Source organism: Macrotis lagotis, chromosome 5, assembly GCF_037893015.1.
Source record: "Macrotis lagotis isolate mMagLag1 chromosome 5, bilby.v1.9.chrom.fasta, whole genome shotgun sequence".
In the NCBI taxonomy this organism is placed as follows: Eukaryota; Metazoa; Chordata; class Mammalia; order Peramelemorphia; family Peramelidae; genus Macrotis; species Macrotis lagotis.
In genome coordinates this window covers 210,113,632-210,138,441 of record NC_133662.1, presented here as the reverse complement: position 1 = coordinate 210,138,441, position 24,810 = coordinate 210,113,632, and the positions used below count along the sequence as shown (strand labels likewise).

The window sequence follows — 24,810 nt, the reverse complement described above, 5'->3', positions numbered from 1 at the left end:
GCCACATTATATCACTGAATGAAGGTAATACTGACAAATGCCTCTTTTCTTCTTTAAACAAAACATGCTAAGCATAAACAAATCAAGTAGAAAAGTGTGGTTGAGTAACTTAAGAGATTTACTGGCATCATGAAATTTAAACTGAAAGACAAAAATATGCAATGTTAGTCACAATATGCATTTTCAGAATGTTAAATGGACCATATCTGTTTTGGAAGGTACTTTAACAAAATTCCCTATGATGTTAGCAGAACAGGATTCTCCTACACAAAATAAGAGGGAAAAAATTTTTAAAGTTCATGAAAAATAGTTCAAATACTTCCAGTAAGATATTTGTAACAAGCAGACCACTAAATGATGAAATCAGTGTAGTGGATTACAGACATACTGCATTGGATTTGTCAAAGATAATAGAGTGGATTACTTCTGAATGAAGAACATTTGAAATGCCTAAAATACAAGGATGAAACCAAAAGTACCTTCATGAGCAGCAGTCACATGAACTCAGTCAATAATATAGCAATAACAGCAACAAGAAATCAACTGAATGGCTGAATCCAGTTGATTTATTTATGGAAAAAATAAGGATATTGATGGCAATTCAGGAATAGATATAACCCTTACAAAAGAGTTATATTTAAGGAATCTGAAATTAGTGATCAATATAGATTATGTATAGTATCAGTGATGACTATGAAAGTCTAGTGACTATGAAATATTTACCAAGATATGAAATGGTGGCTGGAATTACACGTTAGAAAATAAGTGCCTTTCATGGACCGACAGACAACATACCTCAAAACTATTAATATAAACCTCAAACTGTCTTAGAGAACTGATAAATACACTGTACTGGACTCAGACCATCATCTAAGATTGAGCTATTGCCCATAATTATCTGTGCATATTGTTGTTCTATAAAAACATAAAAAATTATATTTTTAGTATATGTCACTAAACTATATAAGCAAAACATCCACTCTTTGCAGATGATATGATGATATGAGACAGATTATATGCTTAGAAAACCATTTTTAAAAACCTACTGAAATAAATTAACTTCAACAGAATAGCATGATATAAAATAAACACATAAATCATCAACATATCTATATATGAACAACAAAGTTCAAGGGCAACAGATAAAAAAGAGAACTTCCATTTAGAGTAACTGCAGACAACATAAAATACCCGGGAATCTACCTCCCAAGACAAATCCAAAAACTATAGGCACACAATTATAAAACACTTTTCACAAAAATAAAATCAGATATAAATAACTAGAATAACATCAGTTTTTCATGCCTAGGCTGAGCCAATATAACATAGATTTTTTTGGCAAGGCAAATGGGGTTAAGTGGCTTGCCTAAGTAAGGCTACAATGGCTAGGTAATTATTATTAAGTGTCTGAGATCAGATTTGAACCCAGGTACTCCTGACTCCAGGAACGGTGCTTTATCCACTGAGCCACCTAGCCGCCGCCCCCTTTTTTCCCCAAAGTCACTTTGAATATTTATTCTTTAGATATTCACAAAACAACACACACAATAGAGTGTGGTGGCCCAATGGATTAACTGATATGCCAAGTTTATGCAGCAGACTTCTTCTCAGCTGCAGGTTTTTTTTGGTGTGGCAGGTTTCTTTTCAGCTGCTGGCTTCTTTTCCACACTTTTCTTTGCTGCTGCAGGCTTCTTTTCTGTTGTTTTCTTCTGCCCTGGAATCTTCTTTGCTCCGGCAAGTTTATTACCTATAAGCTTCTTCTTCTTTTTCTCATCTACTGCTTTCTTTGCCTCCACAATCTTCTTTAGTGCAGCAGCTCTTTTATTTTCTCTGATTCTCCGATTCTTAGCCTGGAGTAGAATTGTATTCCAGGGCATGGTCTTGGCATATGGGTTCAGTTTCACCATGATTCTCAAGTTCTTCAGTGGGTTCTTCTTGAGTACTCATCAATGAATCTTCTTGCGTGGTGCACGGAGAGCCCTTCGGATCTCTGGGCTTTTCAAAATCCTGGTAAGGTCTGTATTGGTCATCTTGTGCATTGGAAGATTGTAGTGACTCTTCAGGGTGGCAGGCCTGCGCCATGTACTAGACAGATCATCCAACTTGCGGAAGGCACTTTCAGTCCAAATACAGAAACGCCCCACATGTCCACCGGGAGCGAGTCTCAAAAGGTTCAATTTACTCACATTAAGTAGAGTAATACCAGGAATGTTTCTGAAGGCCTTGATAATACCATTATCTTCATTATAGATGATACAAGGTCCTCAACGCTGGATCTGGCGGCGGTTTCTCATTTTACCCTTACCAGCTCACATACGCTGAGAAGCATAGACCTTTTTGATGTCATTCCATGCCTTCAGCTTCTTAAGCAGCAAAACTGCTTCCTTGGTTTTCTTATAGCCCTCTACTCTATCTTCAACCACTAGAGGAAGTTCTGGAACTTCTTCAATTCGATGACCTTTTGACATGACCAGTGCTGGCAGGGAAGAGGCTGCCAAAGCAGAGCAGATGGCATATCGTTTTTGCGTTGTATTCACTCTGCGATGCCAACGGCGCCAAGTCTTGGTAGAAGCAAACATACGACCTCCTCGGCACATATTTCCAAAAGCACCCTGGCCGGAGCGATGAGTCCCTCCACCCCTAACACGAGGGATTCGAGCAACAGCTCTACCAGTTCCCCAAGACTCAGCACTGGTCTGATGACCTGCTAATTCACTGACAGCATAAGGTTGTCAGTTATTTTTTCTCAAGTTGGTATGAACAAAATTCACAATATCTGGACGAATTGGAGCCTTAAAGATGGCAGGCAAAGTAACACGCTCCTCTCCGCCGGACAGCTCCCGCAGTAAAAGCCCAATATAATATAAATGATAATTCTACCCAAATTAAATTATTTATTCAGTGCCACAACAATCAAACTATCAAATAACTATTTTTACAGAGCTAGTAAAAAAAGTAACAAAATTCATCTGGAACAACAAAAGAACGAGAATATTAAGGGAACTGATGAAAAAAATGTAAAGGAAGGTGTCCTAACTCTACCAGATCAAAAAACATTTTATGAAGCAGCAGTCATCAAAACTGCCTTATACTGGATAAGAAACACTGTAAATGAACCAGTGAATTAGGATGGGTTAAAAAAGAAATAGCAGTAAATGACTACAATAATCTATTATTTGACAAACACAAAGACATCAACTTCTAGTTCTTATCCTAGAAGCTATTTGACAAAAACTATTGGGAAAACTAGAGAATAGCATGGCAAAAACTAGGTATAGACCCACATCTCACACTCTAATACCAAAATAAGGTCAAAATGGGTACAGGATTTACGTACAAAGGGTGATCTCATGCATCTATGGAGAGAGAAGAAATTTATGACCAAATAAGAAGCAGAGTACATATTGCAAAATGCTGATTTTGACTGTATTAAATTAATAATATTTTTGCACTAATAATAACAGTCCTACCAAGATTAAAGGGAAAACAGAAAATTGGAAAACAATTTTCACAGTTAAGGGTTCTGATAAAGGTCTCATTTCTAAAATATATAGAGAATTGAATCAAATTTATAAGATTACAAGTCATTTCCCAATTGATAACTGGTTAAAGGATATGAAAAGGCAGTTTTCAAATGGAGAAATTAAAAGCTACAGATAATCGCATAAAAATGCTGTAAATCATTACTGATTAGCGAAATATAATTTAAAACAACTATGAGGTACAACTTCACACATATAAGATTGTTTAAGGTGACAAAAAGGGAAAACAATCAATGTTGGAGAGGCTATGGGAGGATTGGGACATTAATGCACTATTGGTGAAGTTGTGAAATAATCCAACCATTCTGCAGAGCAATATGGAGCTATGACCAAAGAGCAATAAAACTGATCATGCCCTTTGACCCTGCAATACCAATCCTAGGTCTATATCCAGAAGAAATCATAGAAAATGTGTAAAGTCCCAAATGGTCCAAAATATTAGTAGTAACTCTTTTTGTAGTGACAAAGAATTGGAAATTGAGGGTTTTCTCATTGACTGGGCAATAACTGAAAAAGTTATGGCATATGAATTGGTATACTACTATTCTATAAGAAAACATGAAAGGTTGAATTCTAGAGAAGCATGGAAAGAATTACATGAACTGATACTGAGTGAAGGGAGCAGAACAAAGAGATCATTGTACTCTTTAACAATAACATTTTAAGATGATCAACTATAAATGATGAAACTCTTTTCAGCAGTTCAGAGAGCTAAGACAACTTTGGGAGAACTGTTATGGACAATACCATCCACATCCAGATTAAAAAAAAATCACAGAATCTGAATGAGCACTATAATCACTTTTTAAAAATTTCTTGAAGATGGTGACAGGGGAAGAGCCTTGCCTAGGTGTTCTCTCCATAATATTTCAAAAATCTTAAAATTATGAATCTAACTAAATTTTTGAGAGACAGAACCCACAGAAAGATCCAGTGAAGCAACTCTCCAGACCAAGGTAACCTGGAAAATAGTGGAAAGGCTCCACTCCACAGGGTTAGAGGGGCAGCCTGGTCAGAGTGAAAAAATGTCAGCCTCTCAGACCCAGTCCCAGGGTGTCTAGAAGCCATGGCTCATGGCATCAGAGGCAGTTTCCTGACCTACGCTGGGGGGGGGGGGAGCACCAGGCACAACTTTGGGGATCAGTGGTGGGGGGACTCTACCAAAGCCCAAGTCTTCAGGGCAGTTGCCACTGTCAGTGTGGTCAGCACAGCAGTGGCAGCTCCAGAAGCCCAGATCCAGAAAATGGAAAAAGGCATGGAGTCGGCAAGCAGGGGCCTCCAGGCAACTGAAGCCCATTAAAGGTAGGGGAGACTTCCAAGATTTGTTCTCTGTACCTGGAACAGAACTCTGGGGCTCTGACCACATTCAGATCCCGATCACAGTCTAGCCCCCCCATATAATAGCCCACCCCACCCCCCACCTCAGCCCTGTGGCAGACGGGTGCACTTGTGGTCATTCATAGACCAGGAGGCAAGTCAGAGCTTCACACACTGAGATCCTTCTGTGTGTGGGGGGGTCCCAATAATACTCAAAGGCTCAGGAAGCACCCCCAAAACCAGGCACAGGCTGGAGAAATGAGTAAAAAGAGAAAACAAGAAGAAGACCATTGAGAAAGGCATTGTCAAGATGGCCGAGGCCTCCCCGGCCGGCCTCAGGCCTCCGCGCCCGGACCGCTCTCCCCCGCGGAGCGGCCGCAGAGGTGTGCCCAGCCAGGCCCGTGGGCTGAACATGCCGAACATCAAGCTTTTCAGCGGTAGCTCGCACCAGGACTTGTCCCAGAAGATCACCAACCGCTTGGGCCTGGAACTGGGCAAGGTGTTGACAAAGAAGTTCAGTAACCAGGAGACATGGGTGGAAATTGGTGAAAGCGTCCAAGGGGAGGATGTCTACATCATGCAGAGTGGTTGTGGTGAAATCAATGACAATCTGATGGAACTTCTCATCATGATCAATGCCTGCAAGATCGCCTCAGCAAGCCGAGTCACTGCTGTTATCCCTTGCTTCCCTTATGCCCGACAGGATAAAAAGGACAAAGTAGGAGAAAACTCCAATGTGAGCCGAGCCCCAATCTCAGCCAAGCTTGTGGCAAATATGCTGTCCTGTTGCAGGAACCGATCATATAATCACCATGGACCTTCATGCCTCTCAGATTCAGGGGTTTTTTGATATCCCAGTGGATAATTTATATGCTGAGCCAGCTGTCCTGAAATGGATAAGGGAGAACATTGCTGACTGGAAGACTTGCTGTATTGTATCCCCTGATGCCGGTGGAGCTAAAAGGGTAACTTCGATTGCAGATCGGCTGAATGTTGACTTTGCTCTGATTCACAAAGAACAAAAGAAAGCCAATGAAGTCGACCGAATGGTATTAGTTGGAGATGTCAAGGACCGAGTGGCCATTCTGGTGGATGATATGGCTGATACTTGTGGTACTATCTGAAACGCAGCAGATAAACTCCTCTCAGCTGGAGCCACCAAAGTTTATGCCATCCTTACTCATGGAATTTTTTCTGGTCCAGCTATTTCTCGAATTAACCATGCCAGCTTTGAAGCAGTGGTTGTCACAAACACAATACCTCAAGAAGACAAGATGAAGCATTGTCCCAAAATACAGGTGATTGACATCTCTATGATCCTGGCTGAGGCCATCCGGAGGACTCACAATGGAGAGTCAGTTTCCTACCTGTTCAGTCACGTTCCTTTATAATCATTGCTGCTCTTCACTTTGGAGGCTTTTCTGTGCTAAGCCATTCATTATTTGATATATTTCAAAAGTTCAGTAGAATTCTCCGCTTGTTCATCTTGCTCTCCATATTTTTTGCTCACATACAGTTTCCTGGGAGTCCGCTTTTATTTCATTAGTCTTTGTGAGCCTTTCTGCTTTCACTCTTAACTCTGGAGAGCCAATCCAGTCAGGGAGGGGAGGGTAAATATACCACTTTGCATGTAAACCTCAGTTCTGGTTGGTTGGTTTGTTTAAAAATAAAAATCTGCAAAACCTAAAAAAAAAAAAAAGAGAGAGAAAGGCATTGTCTATGATCCCATGAAGGATCAAAATATTCAATCTGAAGATGAGGAAGTACAACTTCCTGCACCTAAAGACTCCAATAAAAATGAAATTTGGGCTCAGGCTATGATAAAGTTCAAAAAAGATTTTGAAAATCAAGTAAGGGAGATGGAAGAAAAATTGAGAAAAGAAATGAGAGAGTTGCAGGAAAAACATGAAAAATAAGTCAGCAGCTTAGTCAAGGTGATCAAAAAAAAAATGCTGAAGAAAATAACATGTTAAAAACCAGCATAGGTCAAATGGCTAAAACAATTCAAAAAGTTATTGAGGAGAAGAATGCTTTAAAAAGTAAAATTGGCCAGATGGAAAAGGAAATAAGAAAGCACTCTGAGGAAAACAAATCCCTCAGATGTAGAATGGAGCTAAAGGAAACGATGGCTTTGAAAGAACTCAAGACACAGTAGTTCAAAACCAAAAGAATGAAAAATTAGACGAAAATGTGAAATATCTCATTGAAAAAACAACTGATCTGGAAAACAAATTCAAGAAAGATAATTTAAAAATTATTGGAATACCTGAAAGTCATGATCAAGAAAAGAGCCTTGACCTCATTTTTAAAGAATTCCTATAGGAAAATTGCCCAGATATCCTAGAAGCAGAGGGCAAAAAAGAAAAGAGATCCAAAAAAATAAACCAACCCCCAGGAATATTATAGCCAAGTTCCAGAACTCTCAAACCAAAGAGAAAACATTACAAGCAGTCAGAAGGACACAATTCAAATATTGTGGAGCTGCAGTCAGGATCACACAGGACTTAGCAGCAACTACATTAAGGGCTTGTAGGGCTTGGAATATAATATTCCAGAAGGCAAAAGAGCTTAGAATGCAACCTAAAGTCAACTACCCAGTAAAACTGAATATCCTCTTCCAGGGGAAAAGATGGACTTTCAATGAACCAGGGGAATTTCAAATGTTCCTGTTGAAACAACTAGAGCTGAACAGAAAGTTTGACCTTCAAATACAGGACTCAGGTGAAGCATAGAGAGCAGAGGAGAAGGGTAAAATAAGAGGGACTTAATGATGATGAACTGAATTTATTCCTGCATAGAATAATGATACTGATAATGCCTCATATGAAACCTCTCATTCAATAGAACAGGTAGAAGGAGCTTATCTAGATGAAGCACAGGAGAGAGCTGAATTTGAAGATATAATATATTGTAAAAATGGAGTCAGTGGCTAAATGGGAAATATACTGGGAGTAAGAGAAAGGAGAGGTGGAATAGGCTAAGATATTTCATATAAAAGATTTTATTTTATTGCAATGAGCTATTGCAATGATATGGAAGCAAGGAATGCAAGGGGTAATGAAGGAACCTTCACTCTCATCAGAAATGGCTCAGAGGAGTGGCTAGGTTGCTCAGTGGATAGAGCACTGGCCCTGAAGTCAGGAGTATCTGAGTTTAAATGTGGCTTCAGACACTTAATAATTACCTAGCTGTGAGACCTTGAGCAAGCCACTTAACCCCATTTACCTTGCAAAAAAAATCTAAAAAAAATGGCTCAGGAGGAAATAACATGCACACTCAATAGGGTATAGACATCCAGAGTAAAAAGGAGAGAAGGGGGAAAGGGGGAAGGGGGGAATGTGGGTGTTAGAGGATAGGGTAGATTATAGGAGAGAATAGCTAGATATAACACATTTTCTTTTTTACCCCTTGTAAGAGTCTGGGATTAGGTGGCCTGTCCAGGACCACAGGGCTGGGTGGTTATTGGTTCTCGGGGGATGGTATGTGGACTTAGGGTCTCTTGGCCCCAGGGTTGGTGATCAGTCCATGGTGCTACTCAGCTACCCTACAACACATTTTAGAAGAGGGACAGAGTGAAAGGATAGAGAAAATATAATATAAGGTAGTGGAGAGGTATGGACAGAGGGAATTACAATCAGCAACGACAGTGGAAAAATATGGAGGATTTATCATAAAGAATGTGATCCACCTAAGACAGAGCTAATGGTATCAGAACAAAGACTGAAACACATTTTTTCTCTTTTCTTTTACTTTATTTCTCATAAAGGTCTATATTTTGGGGGGAGGGGATATTATGTTTATTTTTAAGCAAGAATAGTAATTAGTAATGTATTAAAAAACATCAATTGTACAAAAAAATTGTAATAAAAAATACTTGGAAAAAAAAGAGCAGAGAGCTGGGAGTCATTAGACTAGGATTCAAGTTCCATTTCCAAATAGTTATGTGACTTTCTGGGTTCTTCAAACCCTCTCATCCTTGGTTTCTATATCTGTGAAATGGGGATAAAAGTCCTTAAAATATGTATCTCACAAGATAATAGGAAAAAATGCTATGGAAACATTAGTCATGTATGAATACAGAGGAATATGGAAAAACTTACATGAACTGATGCAAAAGTAAACAAGCAGACGCAGAAGCAGAAAAATAATATATATACACACTGATTATAACAACAGAAAGCACAACCATAAATCAAATCCAAATGAATATTTTTTAAAAACAATTTGAGCAGAACTCATTTTGACTATTATAATACCCAAATTAACAACAATGGACATTTGAAGAAAAGTGTTATCTGCATCCAGAAAAATAGAAGTAGGCAAAGAATGATTTTGCATACACACACACACACACACACACGCACGCACACACACGCACGCACACATACACACACACACACACACACACACACACATATATATATATATATTTGTACTTGTGTCTAATAATAGCCATGGAAGGGTGGAGGGGAGAGAAAGGAAAAAAATGGGGAAAAAAAGAAATTTACATGATAATTTTATTATATATTTTAAAAAATAGCAAGTAGTACATAATAGATTTGCAGTCTCATGTGCAATCATTTTTTAAATCACAATATGTTATAGAAATGCTTTTTTATTCTATATTGTAAATAAATTAAAATAAAACAATCAATATTGCAAAATTTAAAAAAATTCTTCTGGTGTTTTTCCTTCTTATTCCATGTTTTTTCTCTTTCCCTTAGTCCTAATTCCTCATTCACAAATGACTGTTATATGAACATGTTAAACACACATATCCATGTACAACATTCACTAGACTGTTGGCCATGAGGTAGGGATGGAGTGTGGAAGAAAATTTTGTAATGTAATATGTAAATGTATGAATGTTGAAAAACTTTCATAATATGCAATTAGAGAAATAAAATAAAATAATTTTTTATCAATAAACAAAAAAGGACTATCATCAAAGACTGGACTTTTGCCTATGATTATCTTTGCATCATGTTGTTCTATGAAACATAAGAATTTTTTTCCAAGTGTACACTTATTTATAGAAGGAGAAATAAAAGTAGTAGAATAATGACTTACCCCAGGAATATTTCTATTTGAACTAAATCAAAAAAGAGCAACAACAAGATAATAATGCAGATAATAATGAAAAACACAATAACCATTTATATTAAAACAGTGCTTTGTTATTTGCAAATTACTTTTTTATATAACAGTCTTGTGAGTTAAGCAATGCAATATTATCTCTGTTTTAAAGATAAAGAAACTGAGTTTCAAAAAAAGATAAATGACTAACCTAGGGTTACATAGTTAGGAAATGTCAAAACCTGGGTTTAGAGACATTTCGTGGAAATTGAAAATATTACTTTACATCAAACAAATAAGATATATTTGAGAAATTTTATAAAAATGCTCAATAGTCTTATTATATATAGATATACACACACACACACATACCTTTCCCCCTTCTCTGTTCTCTGTTTAGTGGCTGTTTAAGTTATAAAATACCATAAAAAACTTATGTCAATGCTTCCTTCCCTACCCAAAGCTAAGAATCAACAAAAAAATTATTGCAGAATATAAGATTAATAACCCTTACTAAATTGGAACATTTTTCTCAACCTGAGTTCAGGGCAGCGTCTATGAAAAAAAAGGACATTAAAAATTTATTGGTCACCTGTAATATTTTTAACTTCCCTTCTTTCACCATCTCCTATCCTTACCCCACCCCCATTTTGAGATAAGATCTTCAGTTTGATAAATCTATGTCACTTGTTTCTTGTAATGTGGTCTTTATATGAAAACCAAAAATTGACAGCATAATACAATTTTAAAGTGTTTACTCCTTAGAGAGATATTTGTTCCCATTTCCCTGAGGCATCTCCGGTCATTGGACAAAGAACATCATCCCTCTTGGAATCTAATTCCAACCCTTTCCCCTTCATTTGAAAATTTACTGATGAGTGTGTCAACAATACATTTTCAACAGATTCAGTTAACCACACAACCTAGGAAATTTTATAGAATTGTCAGTTTTAGGATCCAACAATATGAAAACTCATCATTTTAAAAACTTCTTTCCAAAATTGAAAGGGGGGGGTAATTAACTCCCAAAGTAAACTTGCTCTGACTTCATTATTTATCTACTCTGGTTAGTTCCAGTTTCTCTAAAACTTGGAATATCTTGCTGAGCCATGGACAGATGCAAGACTCCATTTCCAAATTTAAGAATTTCCTTTTCCCTGGATTACAGCCCAGCATTACCAAAGTGAAGAGTTGCATTTAGTACAGTTCAAGAGCACCTGAGGGATTTAGAAGAGAGTGTGCATTGATTTACCTTGTGTTTTGGCCTGCCATTTTTTGGCAGAAAACAAAGGGCATGGAAAATGTTACTTCTTCAAAATCTGTTCAAGAGAATGCCAGGGAAGACTGGGATGGTTCAGGTACTTACAGTTTGGATGATAAGACTAGCTTGGTTATTTACTTTGGTCTTTTATCTTTCCTCTTTTAATTTTAATGAGCATATTGAAGGAAAAAAATTCCATGTAAGTCTGGCCATTCTATCATTTCTAAAGCGGGTGATGCCTTGCAAAAAAAAATCTACCTATCCAAAAATATGATGATAGGCAAGACATTTCTCTCTTTCTGGGACTCAGTTTTCTTATTTGTAAAATGAGGTAATTGTGCTATTTTACCTTCAAAGTTTCCTTTCAGATTTAAATTTAAGATCCTATGACTAATTCACCTAAGATTTTAAGACCTTTATAGACAAAGTCCTTTGTGAATTCTTTTTTGTTTCAAAACCTAAGCAAGGAACTTCTTATGTAAGGACTTGTCAATATGATGTGTGGCATTCAGAACCTCCAGTCCCATTGTTGTCTCCACTATAAAGAATCGTTTTCTGCCAAGCAGATATAGTGCTCCCCCAAACCACTCTAATTTACAGTTTTGTACCAGTAGCAAAGGTGACTTTGCTTTGATTAGTCTGTATTGGTTTTTACAGTGTTGTTGCTCATACCTTCAATGCAGATTACTTGTATGCCTTCTATGCCTTCCTGAGCTCTATGATTTTTTTCTAGTTTGTCATATATCTTCCAAGGATTATATATATATATAACCATAGGGAAGTCACTTCTATTCTTTTAATATCATAGAATTACTAATAAATCATATGAACTTAACCATTCTTCATTCTCATTACATAATTAACTCATCTTTGTTTTAGACTATGCATGTATCCGATGATATCTATTATGTGGCTTCTTATATTGAAGCCATCATTAGTAGTATGATGCAAAAGCACACAATGTTAAGATTAAAAAAATTCTGATGCCACATTGACCAAACTGAATAAAACAAGACTCTTGTATTGTGTATAACTGAAAAATCAAATCATATCCAGACTTTACCTAAAGATGTTTAGCAAGAAGTCGACTTCCTCCTGAAGAAGTTCATTCTACCGTTGAATAACTATACTTGTTGGTAATAATAATAATAATAACAATAGTATCTTACATTTATATAACGACAAGCACTATGCTAAGTGCTTTCTGATTATTGATACAGTTGATCTTCACAAGAACTCTGAAAGGTAGGTATTGTTATCCACATTAGGCAGATGAAAAAACCTAGACAGAAATGAAGTGACTTCCTCAGCATCATATAACTTGGAAAATTTTGAGGCTAGATTTGAACTCAGGTTTTCCTGGCTCTAAGTCCAATACTTGATCTACTGTACCACCCAGTTGTTATATAGCAGTTTCTGATATCTAGTCTATATCCAGTCTATCAAAGCTTCTCTGCAATACAGCACTGATCCTGGAGTCAGGAGTTCAAATCTGGCCTGAGACACTTAATAATTACCTAGCTGTGTGGCCTTGGGCAAGCCACTTAACACATAGCCTTGCAGAAAAAAAAAAAACTTGAAATTTCATTGCACTTTGAATTCATCACTTCTCACTTGGTTCTCAAGGGCCAACCGAGCTAGTTTGATTAAATCTCCAAATCTCCACATTGGAAGATACCCCAGAAGCTATCTAGTCTTGCAATTAAAAAAATATTTTTCAAATTGTTGTTGAATCTATGTTTGAAGACATCCAATCAAACACTGTGTTAAGTTTTAGGGACACAAGTCTACTATCTTCCAAAGCAGACTTCTCCTCTTAGGAAACAGTTTTTTAAAATTTTTTCTATCCATGACATCAAGTCTAAATTTGACTTTTTGAAATATCTATCCACTTGTTGCTTTTGCATCTTCCCCTTGGAACTTGTAGAATAGATTCAGTCAATTATCAAAATTATTGTCCATAACAGAAGTTAGAATATGAACTGGTCAAGCCTTGACACTTACTCGACATATGATCCTGGGAAAGTTACTTAAGTTCTCTACCTCCATGTTCTCAGTTGTAAAATGGGGATAATAATGGCATCTACCTTGAACCTCCTTGTGAGGATGAAATGGGATGTCATTAGTTTTTAGACAATGCCTACTACATAATACTTGATAGAAAATTGTTTATTCCTTTCACAATTTCCTTTGCTCCTCTTCATTGCTCTTATGTATTATGTTCCTCATGCAAATGTCAATTCCTTGAGGGTATAGTACTATTTTTATTTTGCTTGTTTTTGTATTCTTAACACAGTTACTTGCACAGTATTCCATAAATAATTTTTGACTATTTTCATGTAACCATTGATAACTTGCATATCTCCCTTTGAGTCTGCCTCTTATTATTCTTTGACCATTTACTTATGAGAAAATGGTTAGCATTTTTATATATTTGAATCAGTTTATATATTTGAATCAACCAAATTAACACTATCACAATCTTGCCACAAATATTTTTGTAGTTAATGTTTTCTAGTTTTGATGGCATTGATTTTAATTCTGCAAATTTTTTAAATGTTATGTAAGCAAAATTACCCATTTAATTTTATATGGCTTATTTATCCCTTGTCTGGTCATGAACTCTATTCCCCAATGCCATTTTTTTCTATTCTCTCTCTTCTTTCACCCTATTCCTTAACAAAAGTGTTTTGCTTCTGACTTTCCCCTCTCACAATCTACCTTCCCTTCTATTACCCCCATCCTTTCTACCATCCCCTTCCCCTCCTACTTTCCTATAGGGTAAGAGACTTCTATACCCAATTGATTGTGTATATTATTTCCTCAGAGTCAATTCTGGTGAAAATAAGATTTATTCACTCCCCCCTCACATTCTCTTCTATTCCACAGAAAAAAAATTTCTTATTTCTTTTATTTGAAATAACTTACCATATTCTACTTCCCTCTTTCCCTTTCTACTAGCATAGGGAAGTAACCTCTAGTATATACACATTGCCTACCATTTAGTAGGTGCTTAAAACAAGATTGATATTTGAAGACTCTTATCTCCTGACCCCTTAAATATCTATTCTCGGGGGGACTTATTCTAAGTCTACTTTTCTTTCTTTGCACAATATTCCTTAGTGAGTTCAACTGTTCCCTTTGAATAGCTCTTCTTTTGATAAGTTTGACTCCTTTCTATATATATAGAATTGCTAACAGAATTTTAACTGAGTTAGTCTCTTAACTGGGCAAGAAAGAGCAGACCAGAGACAGAATGCCAGTAATCAAATAGTGATTTAGTTAGTAATTTCCATTGCAAGAAACAGATTTGTAAATCTTGGGATTTCTCCTGATTAGAACTCCATCTTGCTGTAGTGGAAGCAACTTTTATATACATGATCATAAGAGGGAAGGGGAAAGGAAAACTGAATATAAAACAATCAGTTTGGTACTTGAGTGATTTTCTCAGGATATGTCCAACAATATATGACAAAAGAATAATGACCAAGTTGATTTTATGATCTTGGACAGACTTTCACAGATACAAAAAAGGTTATAGAGTTTTCTGATTTACTTTACTTAATAAAGACAAGTACAAGTCAGGGAAGAATGCAGGTCCTGTCAGGATTGAAAGATCACTCCAGGCTGCTTTGTTTTCATTGAGTGTTCTGTAAAATGATTTCTAGTAACTAAATTATTATTATTAAATTCATTAGACATATCATATTGATCAATATGAAAAACATAATTCTCTTTTGACAGCATATATTTAAGAAATGAAGATTTATCAGAGAATCTTATTGTAGAAATTATTGATACTAATTCATTGTCTATGGTACATTTTAGTATGATATAGTTTTTCTAATTATATTTTAAAATTATATTTATTTTTGCTTTTGCTTTGTCTGAGATGTTGATTGCTAATCCTACCTTTTACTTCAGCTGAGGCATATTAGATTCTACTCCAGTCCTTAATTTTAACTGTGTGTTTCTGCTTTGAGTGTATCTCTTATAAACAGCATATAGTTAGATACTGGTTTCTAAGCTATTCTACTATCTATATCAGTTTTATTGATGGGTTTATCCTATTCATATCTACAGTTAAAATTTCTGTATCTTTTCCTCCAAACCATTTTCTTCTATTTCTTATCTCTTTTTTCATGTTCCTCCTCAAAATTCTATGTTGCTTCAATCACTGCCTCCCTTAATCAGTTTTGTTTTATTATCCTCTTTCTTTTCCTGTCTTATTTCCTTTTTGAGTTACATTACTATATGCAAATGAGTAAATCCTCTTTGAATTAATTCTAATGAAACAAAGCTAAAAAAGCATTGCCCACCAACCTTCCATTTTCCCCTCTAGTGTAAAAGCTCTTCTTGCAATATCTCTTTTTTTTTGAGAAAAATTTTCTCATTCTACCTTTCCTTTTTCCCAGAACATCTCTTTGTCACCCTTCATTGTGGGTAGAAATCATTTCAACACAATTCACATGTGTGTCTTCTTTCTATGTATACTCCTTGTGATTATCCTAATAATAATAATACTAATACTAATACTAATAATAATAATAATAATTCTTAGCAATTACAGGTATCATCTTCCCAAATAAGATTGTAAACAGTTTAAATTTATTGAGGTCAATATGATTACACTTTCATTTTACCTTTTATGCTTCTTTAGAGTCTCAGGTTTGAATTTCAATTTTCTATTTAGTTCTAGTCTTTTCATCAGGAAAACTTGAAAGTCCTCTATTTCATTAAATACCCATTTTTTTTTATCTGAAGGATTATACTCAGTTTTACTGGGTAGATTATTCTTGATTGCAAGCCTAGGTCCATTCATTCTGAGATATCATTATCATGTTTCAAACCCTCTGGTCCTTTAATACGAAAGCCACTAAATCTTGTGTCATACTAACTGTGGCTCCACAATATTTGAATTTTTCCTTCTGGTTGCTTTTCTTTTGACCTGAAAATTCTGGAATTTGATTATAATATTTTTCCTGAAATTACTTTCAGGAGGTGATTGGTAGATTTTTTCAGTTTCAAGATAAAATATTACTTTCTGTATTTAAGATATTCCATCAGGTTTCCTTACAAATTACTTATAATATGATATGTAGGTTTTTTTTCTTTTGTGGTGTTTTTCAAAAAGTCCAATAATTTTTAAATTATCCCTCCTTAATCTATTTTCAGGTCATTTTTTTCCATGAGAAATTTCATATTTCCTTAAATATTTTTTATTCTTTTGACTTTGTTTTTTTGTTCTTTGATGTCTCATGGAGTCATTAACTTCTACTTGCCCAATTCTAATTTTTAAATAATTATTTTTAGTGAGATTTTAGACTTCTTATTCCATTTGACTAGTTAGGATTTTTAAGCAATTCTTTTGCTTCAGGAAATTTTTTTTACCTTCTTTACCACTTTTTTAAGCAGTTCTCTTCAGTGAATTTTTGTGCCTCTATCATTAGATTAATTGTGTTTTTTAAAGTATCATTTTCTATAGTAATTTTGTGCTTTTGGTTTTTTATATTATATTTATTAGTTTTGCCAACTATATGCAATGGTAGCTTTTATCAATTTTTACAAGGTATTGAATTTTACATTTTTCTCCCTCCTTTCCTTCCCTCCCCACTCTGACAGAAAACAATCTGACACAGGAGCTACATTTATAACCATGCTAAACTAAATATCCATAGTGATCAGGTAGTGAAAGAAGAATGGAATCCTAACAGAAGAAAAAAAAATTCGATAAAAAAAATGACATAATACATAAGGCAACTTTTAAAACTTGAAGATAATAAGCTTGGATCATCATTTAAATTCCACCATTCTTTTTTCTGTATAGATGGAATTTTCCATAATAAATCTTTTAACATTGTCTATGGTTATTGTACTACTGAAAATAATAAGTCCATCTTAGTTGATCATCACCCTAGGTTACTGTTACTGTGTATAATGTTCTTGTTCTGCTCATTTCACTCTGCATCAATTCATGCCTGTCTCTCCAAGTTCTAAAATCCCATCCCTCATGATTTCTTGTAGAACAAGTGTCCTATCACACACACACATATACCATAATTTGTCCAGCCATTCTGCAATTGATAGGCATGCTCTCACTTTCTAAATCTTTGCCACTACAAAAGAGCTTCAATTAATATTTTTGTACATGTGGGATTTTTACCCTTTTTAATGATCCCTTCAAGATATAGAATTATAATTTGATATTTCTAGATCAAAGAGCATAAACAGTTTTATTACCCTTTGGGTGTATTTCCTAATTGCTCTCCAGATAGTTTGGATTAGTTCACAACTCTATCAACAAAGCATTAATTTCCCAATTTTCCCATCTCCTCTCCAACATTGATCATTTCCCTTTCTAGTCATATTGGTCAATATGATATGTGTGAGGTGGTACCTCAGAGATATTTTAATTTGCATTTCTATAATCAATGATGATTAAAAGCATTTTTGATATTACCATAGATAGCTAGGATTTCTTTGTCTGAGAATTGCCTTTCCAAATCCTTTGACATTTATCAATTGAATTGGGGAATGACTTGATTTTATTTTTTAATGAATTTGACTCAGTGCTCTATATATTTTAGAAATGAATCCTTTGTCAGAAACACTAGTTGAAAAAAATTATTTCCCATCTTAATACATTCTTTTTACTCTTGGTTGCAGTGATTTTGTTTGTGCAAAAACTTTTTAATTTAATGTCATCAAAATTATTCAGTTTGTTTTATATATATTCTCTATCTCTTCTTTAATCATAAACTGCTCCCCCTTCCATAAATCTTATGGTTTAACTATTACTTGTTCTCCTAATAGACTTATAAAAAGGACCTTTTATGTTTAAATCCTGTACCCATCTTGATATAGGGTGTGAGATGTTGGTTTATGCCTAGTTTATGCCATACTATCTTTCAGCCTTTCTAGCAGTTTTTGTCTTATCCCAGAAGCTGGAATCCTTGAGTTTAACAGACTGTTGGTTACTTTAGTAATTTACTACTGTTTCTCTTACACCTCATCTACTCCACTGCTGTATTACTCTATTTCTTAACCAGTACCAAGCAATTCTGATGATGCCATTTTATGGTATAGTTTTAGATCTGGTACTAGCTAGACCATTTTCCTTTTTTTTCCCATTTATTCCCTTGATATTCTTGACTTTTTGTTCCTCTGGATAAAATTAGTTACTTTTTATTCTAGCTCACTAAAGTTATTTTTCAGAAGTTTTATTAGTTTGGCACTGAATAAGTAATTTACTTTAAGTAGAATTATCATTTTTATTATTTAAGCTCAGTCTACCTATAAGCAACTGACATTTGTCCAGTTATTTAGTTCTGATTTTATTTGTGTGAAAATGTGTTGTCGCTGTTTTTCTATAGTTTCTGAGTCTGCCTTGACAGGTAGACTCCCAAGTATTTTTTATTGTCTACGGTTATTATAAATGGGATTTCTCTGTCTATCTCTTGCTGCTATGATTTGTTACTAATATATAGAAATGCTGAGGATTTATATAGGTTTCTTTTATATCCTGTGACTTTGCTAAAGTTGCTAATTGTTTCCAGGAGATTTTTTAGAAGATTTTCTATGGTTCTCTGGGTGTACCATCATATCATCTGCAAAGAATGAGAGTTTTGTTCCATTACTGATTGTAATTCCTTCAATTTCATTTTCTTCCCTTACTGTTAAAGCTAACACTTCTTTTTTATTTTTTTAAAGATTTTATTTATTTAAAGTTAACATTTCTAATGCAATATTTAATAATAGTGATGGTAATGGTCACCTTGTTTCACCCTAATCTTATTGGGAAAGTTTCTAGCTTATACCCATGACATATAATGTTTACTGATGGTTTTTAGATAGATATTGCTTATCATTTTAAGAAACATTTCATTTAATCCTATGATCTCTAGTGTTTTTAATAAGAATGGATGCTGTATTTTGTCAAAAGCTTTTCAGCATCTATTGAGATAATCCTGATTTCTGTAGGTTTATTATTGAAATGATCAATTGTGCTGAAAGCTTTCCTAATATTGAGCCAATCTTGCATTCCTGGTATAAATGCTACTTTATCATAGTGTATTATAGAAGTAAAAACTTCCTGTAATCATTTTGTTAACATTTTACTTAGAATTTTTCTATTGCATTCATTAGGGAAATTGGTCTATAATTTTCTTTCTCTGATTTGACTCTTCCTGGTTTAGGTAATCAGCACCATATTGTTATCATAAAATGAATTTGGTAAATTCTTTCTTTACCTGTTATTTCAAATAGTTTAGAAAAAAATTGGAACTAATTGTTCCATTAATATTAGGTAGAATATACTTGTGAATCCATGGCTTGTTCAATTTCTTATTTTGAGTTGAGGTTATTTAAGAATTTAATTTCTTCTTCTTTTAACCTGGGCAGTTTATATTTTTGAAAATACATCAATTTCATTTAGATAGTCAATTTTATTGGCATACAGTTGGGCAAAATTGTTCCAAATTATTATTTTAATTTCCTCCTCATTGGTGGTGAATTCACCTTTTTTCTAATTATTAAACTGGTAATTTAGTTTTCTTTCTTTTTTTAAATCAAATTAACCAAAGGTTTATCTATTTTTATTCTGGATTTTTTGTCATAAAAACTAACTTCTGGTTTTATTAATTCACTTTTAATTTTCAGAATTTCTAATTTGTTATTTAATTGTGGATTTTAATTTATTCTTTCTCTAACTTTTTAAGTTATATGGTCAGTTCATTGATTTTCTCTTTCTCTGTTTTATTCAAGTAAGCAATTAGGAATAGAATATTTCCCTTACTAACTGCTTTGGTTATATAACTTTTGGCTCATTATTGTCCTTGTCTTGGATGAAATTATTGATTCTTTCTATAATTTGTTGTTTGATCCATTCATTAATTAAAAATTAGGTTGTCCAATTAAATTTTAGGTTTATCTCTTCATGGTCCTTAATTTCACATACTTTTTATTGGATCCTGATTTGAAAAAGATACATTGAATTTTGCCCTTCTGCATTTGATTATGACATTTTAAATGCTTTAATGCATGGTCAATGTTTGTGTAGGTGTCATATAATGCAGAAAAAAATTGTATATTCCATTCTATCCCATTCAATTTTCTCCAGTGATCTATCATATCTAAGTTTTCTAACATTCTTTTCACCTCCTTTACTCTTTCTTGTTTATTTTATGGTTAGATTTATCTAATTATGAGAAAGGGGGGTTGAGTTCTCCTATAGTATTGTTTTGCTGTTTATGTCTTCTTATAGCTTATCTTCTCCTCTAAAAACCTAGATACTTTCCCTCTTAGTGTGTACATGTTTAGCACTGAAATTACTTCATTGTCAATGGTACCTTTTAGGAGGATGTAGTTTCCATCCTCATTCCTTTTAATTAGATCTATTTTTGCCCTTGCTTTGTCTGAGATAAGGATTGCTATCCCTGTTTTTTATGTTTCAACTGAAACATAATATATTCTGCCTCAAGTCTTTTTTCTTTTTTAAAAAAATTTAAAGCAATGGGGTTAAGTGACTTACCTAAGGTCACACAGCTAGGCAATTATGAAGTATCTGAGGCCACATTTGAACTCAGGTACTCCTGACTCCAGGGCTGGTGCTCTATCCTCTGTACCACCTAGCTGCCCAAGTCTTTTATCTTTATTCTGTGTGTATCTCTTTTTCAAATCTATTTCTTATAAGTAGCATATTGTAGAATATTTGTATTTAATCCATTCTTCTATCCACTTCTATTTTATGGGAGAGTTCATCCCATTCACATTCATAGTTAATATTACTAATGCTTTATACCCTCCATGCTACTTCTTTTCCACTTGTGTGTTTTTCCCCCTTTCACCTTGTCCCTCTTTTCCCATGTTATGTTTCTGAATATGGCCTCCCTCAATGTGTTTCTCCTATTCTATCCACCACCTTCCCTGCTTCCTCTCCTTTCCCTTTTCCTGCTCCCTCTGGAAGTGCTGAGTGGCTCATAGGTTCCCACCATCGGTTCTCACCAAAGGACTGCTCTGAGGTCGTTGCTGCTCAGGGCTCCACACTCACTCTGGTGCTGCAGAGTTCTCTCACTACCCCTTCAAGCCAGCCCCAATGATACCTAGGCCAAGAGGTCTGGAAATCCCCCATCTGCCATGGACCTGGATGCCCTGTGGGCTGTCCTGGAAGGCTAGAGCAAGTTTGCTCCAGCCTGTCTGTGTTGCGATTCTTTCCAACCCCCAGTCCTGGTGAAACAGCCCTTCATGCAGATCTTCTAAGTTGTCTTTGACTGGGAAATTGTATCACTCAGTCTTTCTGTGGGTTCTGCCCTCTAAATTTTGGCTAGAGTCATAATTTGACAGCTTTTGGAGTTTTTTTTTGAGGGGGGACAAATTTTAAACAATTTCTGCCCTCATGCCACAATTTTGGCTTTGCCCTTATCCTGTCTGAAGATCAAATTTTCTGTTCAGTTCTGTTCTTTTCATCAGGAAAATTTGAAAGTCACCTATTCATCTTTCCCCCTGAAAGAAAAGGCCCAGTTATGCCAGATAGTTGATTCTTAGTTGAAATCCAAGTTCCTTTGCTCTCCAGAATATCATATTCTAGGCCTTTAGATCCTTTAATGTTGATGCAGTCAGGATGTGTGTAATTGTGACTGTTGGCTCCTCAGTAATTGAATTGTTTCTTTCTGCCTGCTTGCAGTATCCCAATCTGACAATTTTGGAGTTTGAACTCAATATTCCTTGGTGTTTTTCATTTGGGATCCCTTTTAGTTGCCTTCTGGTTCCAGGCTATTAAGGCAGTTCTCCTTAACTATATCCTGAAGAAAGGAATTTGGCTCCTTTTTTGATCAATGTTTTCAAGTAGTCCTATGATTCTTATCTCTCCTGAATCTATTTTCCAGGTAAGCGCTGTACCAGTGAGGTATCTTATGGTTTCATCTATTTTTTAATTTTTAAAAATTTTGCTTCATAGATTCTTGAAGTCATTAGTTACCACTAGTCTCAATCTATTTTAGATAGGTATTTTCTTCATTTAACTTTTGCATCTCCTTTTCCATTTGATAAGTTCTATTTTTAAAGTTATTATCTTTTCTACTTGCCCAATAGTGTTTTGAGGGAATTACTTTTTTTTTGCTTTTGCCCAATTCTACTTTTAAAGGATTTTTTTTGTTCCTTCATTGTTTTGTTGTAAGATATTATTTTCTCTTTCATGGTGTTAATTTTCTCTTGTATCTTTTCCCAAATGTTCCACTTGATTTTTAAACTACTTCCTAACCTCTTCTAAGAAGTCTTTCTGTACTGGAGACCAATTGATATTCTCTGAAGCTTCACAAACAGTGCTCCTTCTGTCATCCTTTTCTGACCTAGTATCCTTATCTCCAATTTAACATTCAATAGACCCTACTGGCCTTTCTTCATCTGGGGATTTGTTATTCCTGAGGGTCTTATGTTGGGGGAAGAGGTTTGTTTGCAGACCTTCAGTGTTGAGATCCCTGGAGACCATGCTTACTGGAATCAGGAATTCCAGGGGGTCACTTACTAGATAGATCAGTAAGGAACACTAGAAGCTTTCTCTGGATTGTCTGTGTTGGGGATGTCAGTCTTTCACTCCCTATGCTTGGAACTGAATCTGAGCTAGGCCACCAGGGCTGGAAATATTAGAGGTTCTCTCTGGATAGTTAGTGCTGGGGAAGTCCACTGCCTACACCTAAATCTTTGGGGAAGTTCACCACTCACACCCTGGTCTTTGGGAAAAATGCTAACATCTGGAGCTGTTTCTGTGTTTGTACTGGGGAATGACCAGGCTCTCCCACAGGAATTCCCAGTGCTCCTCTGGGAAAACTAGGAGCTGGGTTTCAGCCTGTCCAGACTAGCCATGCTAGTTGAATGGGTGTCTTGGGCAGCAGTGCTGGAACTCTCCTAGTTGGAATGCTGGAGCTCTCCAGGTCCATCCACTAGTCATACTGCAAAGGCTTTTTCTCCCACTAATGTTCTCAGGTTAGTCCCCTGTTCACCCTGTAGCCCCTGTGCTGGGCCTTTGCTCTCTGCCTTAAGCATGCCCATGATTCCCAATGGAAAATGTTCCACTCTGCTCTTTAATGTATTCTGTAAATCCAAAATATGTTAAGAGATCTGATTCAAGTCGGTTCTGAGGGAAAGCCAGTAGACCTTAAAACAGTGCCTAGCTTCCCTCTGCCATCTTGGTTAGGATATTTTGTGCCTCTTTTACCAAGCTGTTAATTCTCTTTTCATAATGTTTTTATATCACTCTCATGTTGTCCTCCTTCCCATTTTTTACTCTATCCCTCTTATCCCTTTCTCTAACTATTCCAGAAATTCTTGCTAGTCTTGAGTTCATTTTTTTGATGCTTTGCTTTCAGGTGTTTTGTATTGTTATGTTCCTTTAAGTTTGTGTCTTTGTCTTCTTGCTACTGTTGCTTTTATATCTTTTTTATTATTTGCTCATTTTTCTACACTATTTCTTGACTTAGAATTTTACATTAAAATTGAATTCTATTTACATGGGGTTGGGGAAACATTGCTCCAAAATTCAGACTTTCTGTGTTGCTTGTTCTGAAATCTGCAAGTTTGGGGTATTTTCAAGGTGGTGTGATCTAGGGAGAGGTATAGTCATTGCTCTGTTGTTTATTCAGGAAGGGTCCCCGGTTCCCTGAAACCACAAGTGTTAGCACTCCTCTTTGCTATGGAACTATGATTAGGATTCTAGTTCCCTTGTGACAGACCACCACCACTTCTCTCTGTCCTGGAACTGTAACACAGAACTGCCAATCAGTACCAGTTGTTCCCAGTGTCAGCAGATGAACCCCAGAAACAGTTTTCTGATAACTGACTCCCTTACCATCTTTTGGCTGAGAGTTCCTTAAGCTACTGGCACTCTGTGTTGTAGTTGCTGCTGCTTGCTGGTCTCTGTACAGGCCTCCACCCTGGTGTCATAGATGTTTCCTGCCAACTCCCTAATCTTTCTAAGGTCAAAAAAACTCACTATTATCTTTTGTTGACCCTTCCCCTTCAAAATCTGATTTCAGGTTCAAATCCGGTCTCAGACACTTAATAATTACCTAGCTGTGTGGCCTTGGGCAAACCACTTAACTCCTTTTGCCTTGCAAAAACCTAAAAAAAAAAATCTGATTTCAGATATAATTTTAAAGTTTTTTGCTGGAAATGTTGGAAGTTTAACTTAGTTTTATCTCTAATCTACCGTCTTGAGTCTTCCCTTGTCATTGGTTTTTTTTTTAAATATAGATTATTTACCAAACCAATGAAAGCATTCTGGGACACATTTATGCATAAGTTTAAAATTTCCAGGAAGTATTGTAAATAAATATTAAAGCATATAATGCCCTTGAAGGGCTGTTATGGTAGAAACACTCTTAGTAAGTTGGAATTTTTTTTAAACCAAAGCAAATTAGACAAATAAAAAATTATTTATTAAGTCATTCTTGCGCTGTCTAATTGGAAAAGATAAGTGAAATTAATGAACACTTTTTTTCCTTTTTTGATCTAAATTTGAGATTACAGTGGTGAATGTAAGTAAATATTTGCAAATGCTGAACAACCACCATTAGTTTTACAAAGTTGTCTAAGGAACTTAATGAGAGACTTGACCAAGAT

General features: G+C 35.4%; 2 pseudogenes; one reads left to right on the top strand and one right to left on the bottom strand.

Moving 5' to 3' along the window:
- Nucleotides 1-1,587: 1,587 nt before the first annotated feature.
- On the bottom strand, nucleotides 1,588-5,273 carry LOC141489466 (large ribosomal subunit protein uL4-like; annotated as a pseudogene).
- LOC141490031 (ribose-phosphate pyrophosphokinase 2-like) lies at nucleotides 5,272-6,419 on the top strand (annotated as a pseudogene).
- Nucleotides 6,420-24,810: the final 18,391 nt, after the last annotated feature.